The sequence below is a fragment of the Perissodus microlepis genome, chromosome 19 (assembly GCF_051167445.1).
Source record: "Perissodus microlepis isolate ML-2025 ecotype Zambia chromosome 19, ASM5116744v1, whole genome shotgun sequence".
Lineage (NCBI taxonomy): Eukaryota > Metazoa > Chordata > Actinopteri > Cichliformes > Cichlidae > Perissodus > Perissodus microlepis.
The window spans coordinates 2686715-2704074 of NC_140479.1; the positions used below are offsets into that span (position 1 = coordinate 2686715).

Genomic DNA, 17360 nt, shown 5'->3' on the forward strand with positions numbered 1-17360 from the left:
TTGCTGCTCCTGGAACAGCAGTAGATTATTGGTGCAGGAGACAGCTTACTGGAGAGAGATAATACAGTGGACACGGCCAACACCCTAAATCTGGGAGCTGCTAAACTGTGTTACTTTGTTGTCTCTTTCTCTGAACCAGCTGATGAACTTTTTGCTTCATGTGTATCATTATTAGATAGAAGAACATGTTTGACACTAAAATGCAATGTTCATTTTTTTCTTTTTCATTTCCTCTTACCTTATTTTGAAATAAATCAAACTACTGACAGATTTTATTAGATCAAATTGTGCTCACGTCTACATATTCTGTGTATGAAACACACAAACATTGTTCTTAAAAAATATCACGTCTGCCCTCCTCTCCTTGTTTTTTATTTATCCCCAAAATAAATAAAAACTGTAAGTATGAATAAAATAAGATAACCTGTATTAGTCCCACAGGTGGGAAATTTGTTGGGTCACAGCAGAGAGTGGACAGTACAGCAAAAATAAAAGAAACAATAGAATAACATACTATATAAAAATAGAATAAAATACTATGTTGCATCGGAAAAAATACACTTAGTAGTATTGCACAATGTACTATATAGCATTAAATAATATACTATTTTAACAGGCCGTTGTTAACTGACAATTGTTATGACGTGGATGTGAACCTCAAACAAATTATTACTGTTCAATATTTCCTTTTAATTTGGTGAAATAACTGAAGTTACTAATAGACTGATACATTCAGAAAATAAAAATGAAAATATGCTTCTACACCAGGGTCACTTCCATGCTTCACATATATATTATAAGCCAGCATGGAGTAAAGCATAAGCAGCTGAGATAGAAACAGATTAATAGATGCACAAATATCCGTTCAGTATCATTTCCTCCTCCTCCTCCTTTTTTCAGTACCAGCAATGAAAAAGGACCTCCCATGTTTGCAAGAGAATGGGAAGAGCACAGATCTGGTCTGTTGCAGGATTCTCATTCAGCAGGTCCCGCATGGTGCAGATTAATTATAAATGAATGATATGGAGTAAAGCCTCGTGGCCTGAGGGAGACGCTCCCTTCCTCTGCCATGAAATATATATGTGGCTTAACTCCTTCATTAATAACATATTTATAAACAGATTATTGATTCTTCAAATGAACTAAACTTTATTCCACGTGGGTACAGACATTATCCTTAGAACATATTTAGAGAATTAATAGAGAACTTGTAATAGCTTTGAACAGCACACAGGAATTTCTGTATTCCTGTGTTATTAATTATTTATTAATATTAATTGTTGCTATTAATGTGTTAGTTACCTTCAACCCTGTGACTGTTCTTTAAGGAGTTAAATGTACATTCAACTATGCACCAGTGTTTGGTCAGTAGCTGACATTTTTTTTTTTTTTTTTTTTTACACAAGACATCCAAAATGTGTAAAATGTTTAATTAAAAAAAGTAACTTTACAAAGTGTAAACATATCTTTCAGTGTACGGCATAAAACACAGCTACTGCAGCTACTGCAGCTACTGCAGCTACTGCAGCGCAGAGCTTGAGAGGGTTCTCATTTTGTCCTCTCGTTATTTTTGCTAAAAAAAAAAAAAAAAAAAGAAATCACAAAAATCTTAAATCCAGCAACAATAAACATTGTTCTCTTATCCATATGAATTCTTCTAGACGCAGCTAAGTTCAGCTTTGGTTCCTGCTCCGAACAGACAAAGACCAACCTACATTTAACTACAGTATATTTATTTCTTATTTTTATATTTTACATTTATATTTATTATTTTTCTTAAACACATCTAGCTAGCTCTTAGTTATGCTATAGCAGGCTTCATGTCAACATGTGTGCAGTCATTGTTTTATCTAGGCTGTGGCTTTGTGTTAATTTCTATTTGGTCAAAATGACATGGACTATTTGGTGTTTCTAGTATTAAACGCCAAAAATAAAATCAATTTATAAAAAAACTTCATATAATGGGAAAAAATGTGGTATCCTTTCTTCCTTCTTCCCTTTAAACCAAGGACAAAGATCCATCCCACTCAAGAAAAGCTTACCTGTACGCTCATGTATTAGGCAAAAACACAAGAACAGGACAACAAAAGCAAAATAAAAATGTTATTTAAATTCAGAGAAAGACATAAAGTTCAGACAAAAAGAGCGCTGTTGAGCCAACCTTCCTTTCATATCAAACATCCTTGAAAGAGTAGTTGTCAAACAGCTAACAGATCATCTGCAGAGGAATGGTTTATTTGAAGAGTTTCAGTCAGGTTTCAGAGCTCATCACAGCACAGAAACAGCTTTAGTGAAGGTTACAAATGATCTTCTTATGGCCTCTGACAGTGGACTCATCTCTGTGCTTGTCCTGCTAGACCTCAGTGCAGCGTTCGATACTGTCGACCATAATATCCTATTAGAGCGATTAGAACATGCTGTAGGTGTTACAGGTACTGCACTGCAGTGGTTTGTATCATATCTATCTAATAGACTCCAATTTGTGCATGTAAATGGAGAGTCCTCTTCACACACTGAGGTTAATTATGGAGTTCCACAGGGTTCAGTGCTAGGACCAATTCTGTTTACACTATACATGCTTCCCTTAGGCCTTCCCTTAAGTTCTTGCTCATCTTATTGTTGGACTTTGTCTGTATGATCCTTATGATCTTTACCTGACAATATAAAGTTCCTTGAGGCAACTGTTGTTGTGATTTGTCTCTATATAAATAAAACTGATAACATATCAGTTTGTCTATTCTAACTGAAACTGAAATGGCTACTCTGGAAACAGAAGCTGCCTGTGGCCCATTCTCTGCATTATTATTATTAGATGACCAGCTCTAATACTTGAGCTCATTCTATCCAGTGACACTACAAGAAATTCTCAATACAGCACATTATGTTCATGAGCTGTGCAACACAATGAAAACCTTTCCGTTGTTACCTTTAAATCACTCTAGATGAAAGTTAGATGGTTGTAAATGGCATATGGTGGTTATTATTTAGTGTCACAGATTAAACTTCTGAGGGATCACTCATGTGGAGCTCAAAAAGTGTTGGCAGATGTTGAAGCATAAAAAAAAGAGATGATGGCGACAGAGAGAAAAGCTTACAGGGAGGGTGAGAATCTGACAGGAAAGAAAAGGAAAGGGGCAAAAGTGATGATGAAGGACATAAAGCCTGAGGGAAAGTAAAGCCTGAGGGGGAAACTGTGGGCAAGAGACCCAGACAGACAAAGAGAAAGAGAGACAGTGAAAGATAAAGAGTTATGAAACAACCAGAAATGTTGGTCTGTGTCCCGGTGGAATGTGGGAGTCACTGGTGCAGTTCTACAGAACCTGTGCTTAGTAGCGTGTTTACATTAATGAGCTAAGAGCTGCTCCAAGTCTCTAAACATATTCATATTTCATCACTGTGGAGGACATTACATCAACTAACATTCATTTAGAACATTTGGGCTCATCTTAAATCAAGGCTGTAACCTAAATGTAGCCATGGTCCTGACTGCATTTTGCTTACACAGTTCACTCTCACTGTGCCTCTGTAGAGAGATTTATGTGAGCCGTACAACTACACAGACATACATTTAGCAGAGGTGGGAAATTATGAAATACAAATATGCTATTACTGTACTTTAAGAGAATTTATTCTTTTCCTGGAAACTTTTTTTTTTTACGCTAAAGAGTAAAACATGAAAGGTAATCCTGTTGGTGTATCTGTAACCAAGGGTTATCGCATTAAAAGAGATGAAAGAGGCAAAACCATGTCGTTTATGTATATTTTATAATGTCGTAGTCAGGGGCATTTTTGGCACAACACTAGAACAAGTGCAGGTGTCCATAAATTCTGGTTGCAGTACTTCAGCATCTAGCGCTACAGAAATGGAGCAAGCATAAAGGGTGGCAAGTAATTTCAAAAGTAACATTTTATCAGCGCAACAAATATTAGCAAGCACACAAACTGTTTGTGTGCAGTTTGCTCCACACTGTGTCTGTTAGCTAAAGGTCCAGCTGCTGTATTTCACAGGGAGAGAAAACAATGAGACCAAACTTCACTCAGAGATGGAGAAAGATAAGACAGTTACTTTGAGCTTTTTAAAGGTTGCATGGAAATACTTAGTGGTTAGTTTGTGGTAATATGAAGGATTGAAAGCAAAGAACAGTGTATTGGACTGCTGTAATGGTTGTGATATTCATGGTCTGCATTGGGTTATGTTAAGCGTAGCATAGATTAACATACATTTTAGCAGATGATGCTGAGATTCATTCACTGAATTCTACTAACTTTATTCTAGTATAAAGACAGTGTCAGTCCAGAGAATGGAAATGAACCCAAACAGCTCATTTCTTATATGTATCGTGCTTTGCTTCTTAGATTCGCTTCAAATAAACATATACAGTATATGCAGTGGGCATATCATTATTTATGATAGAAGAGAAGGAATATTAACTAAAAATCCAAAACACACATAAAACTATTAATTGATTTGCATTTCATTGAGTAAAATAAGTATTTGATCCACAAGTAAAACCTGACTTGGTACTTGGAAAAACTCAAACACAGCAGTAAAATGTTTGGTGGAGTTGGTTTGCACACATCTTAGCATGGTTTTGGTCACTGTCCTTTTCAGGCCCCTCTTCTGTGGAACCAGCTTCCAGTTTGGATTCAGGAGACAGACACTATCTCTACTTTTAAGATTAGGCTTCAAACTTTCCTTTTTACTAAAGCATATAGTTAGGGCTGGACCAGGTGACCCTGAATCCTCCCTTAGTTATGCTGCAATAGACGTAGGCTGCTGGGGGACTCCCATGATGCACTGGGTGTTTCTTCTTCACTCACTATGTGTTAACAGACCTCTCTGCATTGAATCATACCTGTTATTAATCTCTGTCTCTCTTCCACAGCATGTCTTTATCCTGTTTTCCTTCTCTCACCCCAACCAATCACAGCAGATGGCCCCGCCCCTCCCTGAGCCTGGTTCTGCTGGAGGTTTCTTCCTGTTAAAAGGGAGTTTTTCCTTCCCACTGTCACCAAAGTGCTTGCTCATAGGGGGTCATATGATTGTTGGGTTTTTCTCTGTATCTATTATTGTAGGATCTACCATATGATATAGAGCACCTTGAGGCGACTGTTGTTGTGATTTGGCGCTGTATAAATAAAACTGAGATGAATTGGAGGGGTTGCTGTTTTGTTCCAGCAGTTATATATGCTCAGGTATTTTTATCTTTCCCAAAAAATCCACTAACCCTAACCCACTACAACAGAGTGCATTGCAATGTTTTAATAAGAAGCATTAACTAAAACATAGAATAACAAACAGAGAAAATTCAAATAAAGCAGGACTATAGCCTGAATTCTTCAAAGTGGTGAAACATTTTTCTTAACTAACTGAATCCTGATCTGTGTGTTGCTTCACTTGGAGGCAGTTAAAGTGACCAGGCGTCTGGCGGTCGGGAGGCAGTGTTTAGCACCATGTGAGGGGAACATCAAGGCCCTCAGCACTCCGTCTGTTGACCACTTGGCCATGAATCATTTTTTTTCCAAATCTGTCTCTATCACACCTCCCAGCAATGTGATACTATTATTTTTTTTATATTATATATTTTTTCAGACCTCTTTCTTTCTTGGTTTCATCAAAAAGGAACTTGCCTAATTTATGACAAATAAGAGGGTTGTGTTATTTCTTAATAAAAATATTTATGAATAATATCACCACACTGAATGCAAATCCTTGGAAACTTCAGTTAACTTTACTATAAGACAATGGATCAATGCATGCCTGCATGCACGCACACACACACACACACACACACACACACACACACACACACACACACACACACACACTTGCAAACAAACCTTGAGGAAACTAAGCATGTCCAGAGTTCATATAAATAAAGCAGCCAGAGAAGTTTCCCTTCTCTTTTACAGTTTGGCTAATCAACAAGTAGAACTCATTTCCAGCATTTATTTGAAGAGGCACTGGGAATGGTGGGCAGATGGCAAAGTCACCACAGATGCAATTACAAAATATTTAGAAGTTGCCTAGTCAAACTACAGTGTGGCTCCAGACTTTTGTTTACAGAGGAATGGGCCTTTGTAGCTCAACAGTTTCCATGATGTGTGCTAGTTCACACATCATGTACCTGAAGTACAAGGTGGGCCATTTATATGGATACACCGTAATAACATGGGAATGGTTGGTGATATTAAAGTCCTGTTTGTGGCACATTAGTATATGTGAGGGGGCAAACTCCTCAAGATGGGTGGTGACCATAGTGGCCATTTAGAAGTCGGCCATCTTGGATACAACTTTTGTTTTTTCAATAGGAAGAGGGCCATGTGACACATCAAACTTATTGGTAATGTCACAAGAAAAACAATGGTGTGCTTGGTTTCAACGTAACTTTATTCTTTCATGCGTTGTGGCGTTGTGTCTTCACTAGTGGGGATAGTTACAAAGCTTTCTTCGTTATGAATGAGCATAAATGTTTTTACTGAATATTTGAAGAACCAGCAAAAAAAACAGAAACTCTTGTAGAGGACATAAAGTCAGAGTTAGAAACGACAGGGAGCAGGTGCATCTAGTACAGGTAGAGCTGCTGCAAAAACAGCAGCCAGTGCAACAAATTCTGGATCCTTGGCTTTTAGTTAGCAGTTAGCATTAGCAGCACATGCTGCGTCCGATGTGAAAGGACCTCTATTGACATGACATTGGCCAATCAGATGAAAGGAAGAAAAACAGGGTCAAAATTCGTACTTGTAACTTAAAACTTGAGTGCAGAGTTTCACACGTATTTTTTGGCTAAGTCCACACACAAATTCTTTTTACACATACAAATCCTGATTTACAAGTACAAAATATTTATGGCCACAATTTGAGCCCATAGATATCCCCCTTGACAACTGACTATGACTAGAGAAGGGCTCCATAAATGGCAGCCCATTTTACACTGAAAAACTACGGTCCTTTTCTCCCCAGTTACAGCATTTATTGACCAGTGAGCTGGTTTTTTCACATGGGCACTGATTGCATGTTTTTCTAGTAGTTCATAGCAGTCAACTCTACCATTGAATGTTATCCTTAGCTGAAGGGCAGGATACACTATACAGATGTCTGTAGTTTTAGTTTGTTTTTAATGCAAATGTATTGTTGCTGTATAAAACATATCATCAGCTGATGCAAACTAATCAAAACCTTTGTTCATGGTTACAATTCTTGAACAGGCAAAAGCTCTTGCTGCCTGCAAAGTTTTCAGTGCATTTGCAGTAATTCAGTGGAGTGCAGTGTGAAATTACTGTGAAAGCTAAAGCCTAAAGATTGTCACCTCCACAAAGCTTTACCATTTAAAAAATACATATTTCAGAGATATGAAATTGCCATCAGTAAAATCCTCGACCTTTCTGTTTCCATTATTGGTTAATGACACATTCTCAATCACGAGTATTTTTCCAATGAATGAAATCTGATATGTCAGAAAAAACATGAGCTTTTTGTCTTTGTCACCCAATCGATAAACTAGCAAAAAGTTTTCAAGTATAATTTTCTCTTGGCTGAAACTCAACATCCTGAAGGGTGTTCCAGATGGTGCAGAAAATCCTCCAGGCTTGTTTAAAGCATAATCAGGCCTTTCAGAAGTGTTAAGGACATGAAAGCCTTTAGGGACCACCAGCAAAGCTTTGTTATTTTAGTCATGTCATACGTCTGCCTCACTTTACAGGTCAAAAGAAAATCCAAAGGAAAATCTTGTTAGTAGACACCAGTCAAATCCAAACAATAAATGAGGGCAGGTGACATTTTGTCATCTACGTAGTGCTGAGGTCCCCTTAGGGGGCTAATGAGTGCCATCATTTTAGTGATCAATAAATCATGGCTTATTGATTTCTTGCCTGTCCCCTCCTAAGTTGGCTTCTGTTCAGGTGGGGAGGGTGGGGGTGTGGGGGGTGGCAGCATGGATGGAGAAGATTTCTAATGGGGGGGGGGGCAAATACATGAGTAAAGAAAAAAGGGGGAAGGACAACCCATATCTCAGGGCAGATCTTTTTAACACTCTCTCTATTATATTTTTTTCAAACTAAGCACCAATCCATTCGTGTTCTTAAAATGAAACAAAAACTGTATTTTGGATGTTTTCATCTAAAGCATAAAAACAATAAATATATGAAAGTGTTAAAATGTCACAAGTGGGAAGCACCCAAGATGCAATGAGATCCAGTTTCTGAGACCACATTAAAAGGTAGTCTTGACCAAAAATGACTCAGATCCACACTTTCTTTTCTTCAGTCTGTATCCAAATCTGTTCTAGGGCACACTGAGGAACTGCTCAATGCCCCAAAGTGCCTCTTATCAGGAAAAGACAACAACATCTGATTTACATTATGGTTTCATTTAATGCCGCGTGCATGTCCCATATATCGCTCTCATGTACAATGTGTATTGTATTGTGTATTGTACAATGTACAATACATAAAACCCTCAACAGAATGTTGATTTAAACAAGCAAACTGAACGTAAACATTCTGATTACATTTTTAACATTAAGCTACCACATGACTGTTTCACAACAGCACTAAAACACTTTTGCTCAAGTAGTAAGAATATTTAAAAAATAAAATAAAATCACAGACTGACTATTTCCTCTGCTCTAATCATTTGTTATTGTTATTGTTTTGGTGAATTTTATTTATTTATTTATTTTTGTTGCTGTACCCGTGCTCCTATCATCAGTTAACTGGTAACTTTGTGAATGCTCTTTTTCTCTTTCATCCACTTTGGTATTGATTCAAAGTGATGACACATTAAATTTCATGTGACACACAAGTACATGAGCCACATGAAAGGTATGTCAACAGCACAACGTTTCTAAGTTTGCAAGTTTTTAAAATAGTTTTTGTGTTTTTCCCCATTCTTTGTTATTTTATTGAAAATTTAGAGTCATAAGTGGTTACATTTTGCACAGGGCCAGATCTGGCCAACAAGCTGAGATTTTGAGCCATGACCTTAATTTGTGGATTTAAAAGGTTTGTTTTTGTTTTCTGACCTAGATTTGACTAATCCATGCGTGTGAATGAATTCACAGCTCTGACTAAAGAAATCATTCCATTCATGCTAAATATGAATTAAAAGTGAGTTCAGTCGTTTTGACTGTACTGAACAGAAGGTTAGCTGAAGCTGAGGTACTGAGACATTTTTATCTGAGAGATGGAAAGCTCACCTGGTGTGCCCAGTAACCAACTAACATTCACAACCTGCCTACAATATCAGCTCCAGTATCAGCTGATATCTCAGTCTGTGGTAACACAGCTGGTGTTCACAGGTTTAATATGTTTTACATATAGAACTCTTTACAGGACAATAGAACTATAGTCGTAACTGTAATTATGTAAAACTTCACATGAGGCTTATGCAGATTACACAAACAAGATCACACAAAGCAAAGTCTCTGATTACACTTTTCTTAACATGCTAGTTTTTTAGTCTTCTGGGACGGTCTGAAGATTTCCTACTGATAAAGCTGCTGGGGACGATTGTGAGTTGTGGTTGATCACTGTGACCAGCTTCAGCCCCCTGATGTTTCTGACATGTCAAAATGCAGCGTGGATTTCCAGTTAACTGGAACTGAGCTAGCCAGGATTGTAAACTTCTGTTTTAAGATGTGGTTGTTCATATATTGTTTCCCTTACGAACAATTTGTGTGTTGAGTGTTTTTTTATGGTCTGACTGAATGTTATTTAATGATCTGTTGAAAAACCCAGGGGTATGTTGTGCATAAATCCTTTGTAGGGGTTGATCTGAGTGTCTAACCTGATTCCTAAATATAGGTCAAACGGTTACATAAATAAATGGTGCCCAACTTTTAAAGAACTCACACTGAGAAAAAACTAAAGAAACATAAAAAAACCTAAACTTGGAACACAAGGAGCCCACCTGAAAACTGAAAAACAAGCAAACAAACCAAAAACCAATGCATTGGAAGATAAATTCAATATACAGGCTTAATAGACAAATAATGCACAAACAGTACTAATCCAAGCTGCAAACCTTGCATATGGACAACATCAGCATCAGAAGAGCGACAACAAAGGTGTCAAAATGGAACATCTTCTGAACATGGATTTGTCTATGGACGCTGACCTGGGTCAACCAGTCATTCCACTGTGTTCCTCCCCACGCCTTTCACATAATGGAGTCATTGATACCCTTCATCAGAGGACATTGGTGTAGCAGAGTGTTATGGCCTTGGCCGTAATGTGTTTTGGTGGCTGTTTCCTGTTCTGTCTGTGTCTTTAAGTCTCTGCAGGTCCCTGATTGGATAAGCTGACGGCTGCTGATTGGTCCCCTGATCATGTGGTTGCTTTCAAAATCTGTCACCAGCAGTTGTCCCGGGGCAGCAACTGACAGCAGCAGCAGACCTGACCCTGGCCTCCAAACTCTGTGATATTTGTGATTCTCGTGACTTACTTAGCTTGTATATAGTGTGTAAATTAGCCTTCACTTGTAAATAGCACCTTGTAAATAGTCACTGAAGCCGAAGGGGTGAGCCGCCCTGTTGTTTTCTGTATTGTTTCCTCCTGTTTATTCAGTTAGGGAGTTAGGCGTAGCATTTGTCTTTTGTTTTTTCTTTTCATCACGTAGGGTTTAGGTAGCACCTCCTTGACTGATTAAGCTGGTTTTGTTTGTTATTTTGGCCTTTGTTCACCCCGGAGTCACGCTTCAGTTTAGACAATAAACCACTGTTTCACTAAGAAATCGTTTTTCCCCTGTGTATGGTTTTGGGGACCAGGGCGGGGTCACTTCCTTTTTCTTTAACTCTTATGTTGCGTACCGGTACCCCTAGATTGGGGCGTAACAAGAGGGACTCACTAAGTCTTTGGAAGAAAACATTCAAATGCCGTTGGATGAACAAATAAAACACAAAATTAAACTATGGTAAGAACTTTATTAGAAGATGCCACTACAACCTTTGAACAAGGTTTACAGCAGGCTTTGGATGAACAAATTACATACATCAGGAATCAGTTTCCTGGGAATCTCAACTGGAGACTGGAGTGGACTGGAGAGCAGATACAGAGGTGCTAAAGAACATCAAGGAATGCTTATCACCAGTCCAACACACATTTGATGATCCATAAAGTAATGTTTGCAAAATGACTCATGAAATGCTGACAATAAAACAAACCCTAAAACAAACCCTTAATATGTCCGTGCTGACATCTGCCCCTGATCAGGCTGCTCCAACCAAAGATGCTCTGAGAAATAGTCAGAGAGGACATCTAGAGTCAACTATGACATTGAGGGTGGTCTTTTGGTGGAGTTCCCATGGATTCCATAGTCCTACTGGTTAGCAGAGGACAGCCAACTGGCAAATGTTAACCTGTGAACCTGTTAAGCTACAGTTTTCAATATCTTGATGTCTTTAGGATGAATTGGAACCCCTTTTATTCCTAGACATTTCCTGGCTTTGCATCCTCTGTCTAATGAAGAAATAATGGCAACTTTGCGCTTGTCTTACCTGGTGCTGCATGAGACTGGTGGATGTGGTGTGAGGAAATACACAAAGTTGGTCAGACTTTAAGGAAAAAAATCTGTGCTGCCTTCTTGTCTGAGGACTGTGAGGAAGAACTGGTGGAAAGAGTGAGGAAAAAGGCATTTCCTTATATGTACCATTCATTATGCCTAACATGGAGACCAGATATTGATGAACCGTCAATACTCAAATGCTTCCGAAAAGCATTAATCCTGGTATGGCAAGTCACCTTTCTGGCATAGTAACACCAGTGAATGAGCTGGTTAGGTTGGGACAACAGCTGGAAAAGGATCAAACAAACCAGGCTAAATATGGTCTTAGAAACAAAACAAGTTGTCAGACATAAAACCAAAGAGAAGGTAAACTCAGCAGCTGGCCCCATATTTGTGTCCCATTCATAATCAGTCTAAGAAAGCTAAACCTCCCAGTTCTTCCAATTCCCAGTGATCCACCAACCATATGTCCCTCACATAACACCCTGACTGACTTACCACATTTGGATTTTAATGTGACATCTCATTCTTTGGTCCAAGGATAGATGTTCCACAACTCTGTAACTGTTAGACACTTGGGACTTAGAAAACTAGGACTGGAAAAGCTGTAGTGGATACTGGTTCAACATGTGCTCTACTCAGTGAACCTGTGTGGAACACTACTAAGACTCTGGGTGACAAACTAATACCATGGAATGGAAAGCCTTTATATTTGGCTGATGAACAACCTAGAAAGCCCTTGGGTTTGACCAGATAAAATATTGTTTCCTCTTGGCTGATACGATTGCTTTCTTCTTGGCAGAAGCTCCTTTCACCACTACACTTCCCCCTTAAAATACCTGCAAGTGAAGATTTGGACTTAGTTCAGAGGGTCATTCAGGCATGTCATCTTTAGGAATATAGAAAGCCACAGTTAGAAAATCTTTTGCTCAGTAATTCGGATGTTGGCACTTCAAAAGTTGATACATACATGATTACTGAAGCATGACAAATACCTAACCAATCTGATATCCATCTGACAGAAACTTATTGGGTTGCCCTGACTAAGCTAAAGGTGATGAAGGAGCTCATTAAGGACATGTTACGGGATGATGTCATTGAGGCCATTATCCCTCAAGGACTGACTCACCAAATCACTGGTGTTGGGTCACCCAGACTTCAATGCACCATTTGTGGTGTATACAGATGCCAGGGAGGGTGGCTTGGGGCCATCCTAGTGCAGAGAAGAGACCTTGGGGATGAGGAAGTCCTGGCCTTTGCCAGCTGTAGCCTGAATCCAATGGAAAGGAATTATCCAGTCACAGAGTTAGAATGTTTGACTGTGGTGTGGGTTGTGGAAAAGTGCAGGATTGACTCACTTGAAGGTCACTTATTTACAGTGGTAACCGATCTGTTGTGGGTGTTAACAACCACCAAGCCTAGCACCCGACTCATCCAGTGGGCACTTCGGCTTCAAGATTTCACACTTATTATAGAATATAGGGATGTCAAATAAAAAAACTCTGCCTAAATCTCTCTCCCAACAGATGTTCAAGAATCTGTGCCAGAAGGTGCACACCCATACATGCCCTCCAAAGACCTACCTATCACGATTGAGGCAGTATGAGAGGCACAGCAGCAAGACACAGAATGCCAGACCCTGTGCCAAAAATCATAGAAACAGGAAAACACAATATCAGTCCTACTACATCATTCAAAATCATGGAGGACCTAATTTACCGTGTTGTCAAACTACCTTACAAGACCCCATACCAACTGTAGTTATTGGAATATTTCCACCATCATCCCCTCTCTTGGCATCTGGGAAGACACAAAACATACAGACAACTGCAGAACTATTGGCCAAAACTAAGCAGGGACGTTCAGGAACATGTGAAGAACTGTCATGTTATCCAAATGTATAGACCTGAAACTGACAGGTAGTCTACAACAAACTGTAGCCCAACAGCTATGGGAAACGATAGGAGTGGATGTGATGGGTCCATTCCCTAGGAACATCAACCAAAATGTATATCTGCTGGTCTGTGTTGACTATTTCTCACAGTGGGTGGAAATGTTCCTTCTAAGAAAAGCCACAGCAGATTCTGGTGAGAGAGATATGACTCACTGGGCCTGCCTGATTACATTCTGTCCAACTCAGTTTGTTTCCTCAGTCTTCCAGACCATCCCAAACCTGGAAAGTGGGCCACAAATTAATGTCTGTGTGTCATTCTCAGACCAACCTCATAGAAAGAGTCAATCGTACTTTAAAAACCATAAACGCCTCCGACGTTGGAACCAGACATAAACAGCGTTAGGAATATTATTCCAGGGTTCCAGGTTGTTCTAAATCAGATGTCCAGAAATCCACCGGGGTTTCCTCTGCAGAGCTGAACCTTCAACGCCCTCTAAGAGGCCCCTTGGATCTGCTGTTACAACTTCAGGATGTTACACCAGACTCCCTTGCAAATGCCAAGATCTCACAGCTGGAAGATCTGTGTGACCTTGTCTCAAAAAAACTGAACTCTGCACATCGCTGACTAAAATGTAACTATGTCAAAGGCAGGTTTGATATGGACTACCAAGAACAAGACAGAGTTTTGGGTATGAGCTCGTCCCCTCTCCAAAGCAACAACGTTTTTCACTGCCAAGCTGGCTCCCAAATGGCAAAGACCATACCAGGTGGTGCAAGAGGTTGGTCCAGTTAACCGCTATGAATTAACCATGGCATGAATTATAAAATGATTATAAAACATCCATTGAAAATGTAAAAAGGAGATTATTACATAATCTGTATATTTATAAATATGAATCAAAATACTTTGTTAATCATTTACAAAGACTTTCTAATGATACAGTGTACCTAAACAGCTCCTAAATAACTTGTTTCTACATGCAATTTTTAATGCAATTTAATGCAATAATGCAATTTTTAGGAAGTATACAAATTATGTCATTAAAAATCAAAGATATTAGCTCATTAAGCAAAACTAAGCCATTTTAAGGATGAGCAATTCTGAATAAATTAAGCACCAACTAATATGTTGTTAATTCCTAATAGTTTTCACTTATTATAAAATGTTACCAGGCTCTGGGCTTATTGGTGCTCCTTGTTAATGGGTCATTCTTCTTAAATTTACTTTTTAAATAATGTTGTGATGCGAGTAGGGTTTAAAAGGGTGAGGGCTGGGGCTTGGAGGGTGAATGACTGTTTCACAATCATTCATTTATGTCAAGTAATTAAATATTACCCTTTTCTCTACAAGATAACTATAGTTATATTATTATTTTTTTAAGATAATTTTCTGCTGTGTGTGTGTTTATGTGTTAATAGCACATTGTTACACTGTCTTGCAATATAACCAGAAAATATTGTTGTGTTTTAAAACTATATGCTTTGTTTTACTTTCTGTACAAATTAGTGTAATGCTGAACAGATATCAATTAATAACTAATATTTGTGTGGCTTTGCTTGGATACAGACAGTAGGATTTTTATAATTGAGGTCTTCATCTTTTAATTGGTTGTGAAAATAATATCCCATTTTGCTGGCACACATTTCTGCTAGAGCGGCAGTATATCACAAATACATGCATTGCCAATTAAAAACTATTTGTTATACTTGAGAATGAACAATTAAGTTGTTCCAACCACAAATAATATTTCAAAACAGGCAGGCTGCACTGCCTATATTGTCTGAATTTGATCCAGATTTTTGACTGGATTCAAGCAAAATGGAAATTATTGAAAATGAGGAATATCTAAACCTGCAAATCTGCCAACCATCGATCAGGGCCTGAATATCTGTATATTATCTATAGATATATTCATCCATATTGTACATATAAATGGCCCACCCTGTAGATAGGATATGATGTACAAAGTGCTTTTACTGAGTCCAGCGTGCCAAGTTTTTAATCCTGAGTAAATAATAAGGACGGCTTGAAACGACTGTCTTAGGGCTGAATGTTTGGCTCACTTCTTCTCTTCCTCTTGTCCTTAGCGGGCGACCAGCGGCGGTGGTCTGCCGCGCAACCAGTACGCTGCTGTAGGTGCCGCAGGTTCTCTTGCTTGACCCACGATTATCTTCCACGCTTTTCGATCTAAGGCGATGGTTCTTGCCTGCTCGAGGTCAAGTCGAAGGGCCTTCAAATCATCCTGGATTTATTTCATCCATGTCTTCTTTGGTGCATTTCGATGCACCCTCCAATCGGTGGGGCGGGTCAACCAGAGTAGGCCATGGGGGTAGCGGCTCGGGTCCATTCGACAAATGTGGCCAAACCAACGGAGTCGGCGGTGCTGGATTAGGTCGCCGATCGTCGGTTGGCTGCCGCAGCTGGTGAGGATGGTGTCATTCGAATGACGGTCGCGAAGGGAAACGCCGAGAATGCATCTAAGGCAACGCATTTGGAAAACTTTTGGCTCACTGAGGTAAGTTTGCACTTGTTGTGGCAAACTGAGGAACAGGATCTGCAGCATTTCCCTTCAGGATTTCAACAAAAACACATCCTGTATCCAACGCTTGGGTGACATTTTCAGCTCCATTTGAATGTCCTCCAAACGTGAATATGACTGTGGTGAGTGCTTGAAGTGACCCACTATTTTTCTGCCACAGCATCTCATACACTGTGTTGTGCTAGCAGTCCCTCATTGTGCGCGAAGCATCCCAAACTTGTAAGCTTAAAGTCGGAATGCTTTCCTAACATTCAGAGATGAACTTACACACCTGCTTGTACTTCTCTGGGACAGCTTGCTCAGAGATGTGCCGGTTTGGCAGAAGGTAGCGAGGCTCCAAATGCTTCATTAAGTGTTGAAAACCAACATTTTCCACAACAGAAAGGTCATCAAGGACAACAAATTCAACAATTTTCTCCATTATCATCTTTGCTTTGTTGCTTTCCGGAGGGAGTTTCTCACGCCTCTGAATGTTTTCCCAATGATACAGTACACTTTTCTTCTTAGCACTGGAGGCCTGGATAAATTCTGTGTGCTCCTTACTATGGTATGTCTGTAGGTGTTTAATCATGTTCCCAACACTGCTACCACCTAGCAAAACACTTTCATTGCATACGTTACATTTGGCAGTCTTGCTTTTTTCATTAAGAACTCCACACCGCTGACGTGACCGCCGACAGGTCTCACACAAGACAACCGCTATGTCACGTGACACATACTGCTCTGACGTGCTGAGGTGGTGACCTGGGTTAGGCCACGTTTTGTGATTATTAATGGATCTGGGTACATTTTTATTTCTCCCCGATATCCGATCCAGTAATTTAGGTCAGGATCAGACTGATTACTGATACTGTCTGTCAAATCCCTAGTAAGTGTGTTTTTGTAACACGTTAACTGAGCAGTGATTAGGGTGAGGAGGCATTGATGAAAGTTCCCAGGAAGTGGAAGAACTCCACTGTATTGGGATCCAGGGTCACGGGTTTTAACCTGAAGTTCACTATAATCTCCACTGTTCTAACAACATTGAGCTCCAGGTTGTTGTCACTGCACCCAATCACGAGGCTGTCAGTCTCGCTCCTATAGGCAAGCTCATTTCCACCCGAAATGAGCCCGATCAGGGTGGTGTCATCTGCCAACCTCAGAGATTTGATGGACCAGTGTCGGGAGGTGCAGCTGTGGTTGGACAAGAGAAGAGAAGAGGAGAAAGTACACAGACCTGAGGAGAAAGTCCAGACATACCTGCACAGACTCACATGCAATGATCCACCTGCAGGTGAGAGCAGGCACATCCAGGTGAGAGTGTGTGTCCTGCAGAACAGCAGCAAACCAAAGCCCCTTTTCTATTAATACCTACTTGGAACAACTCGGCACAGTTCGCTGTGGTTTTAGGGTTTTCCATGAAGTTCCAAGCAATCCGAGCAGG

The 17360-nt window shown here is 39.6% G+C and overlaps 1 pseudogene; it reads left to right on the forward strand.

Moving 5' to 3' along the window:
* LOC146365184 (uncharacterized) overlaps positions 1–15557 on the forward strand; it is a 29146-nt pseudogene extending 13589 nt beyond the window's left edge.
* Positions 15558–17360: the final 1803 nt, after the last annotated feature.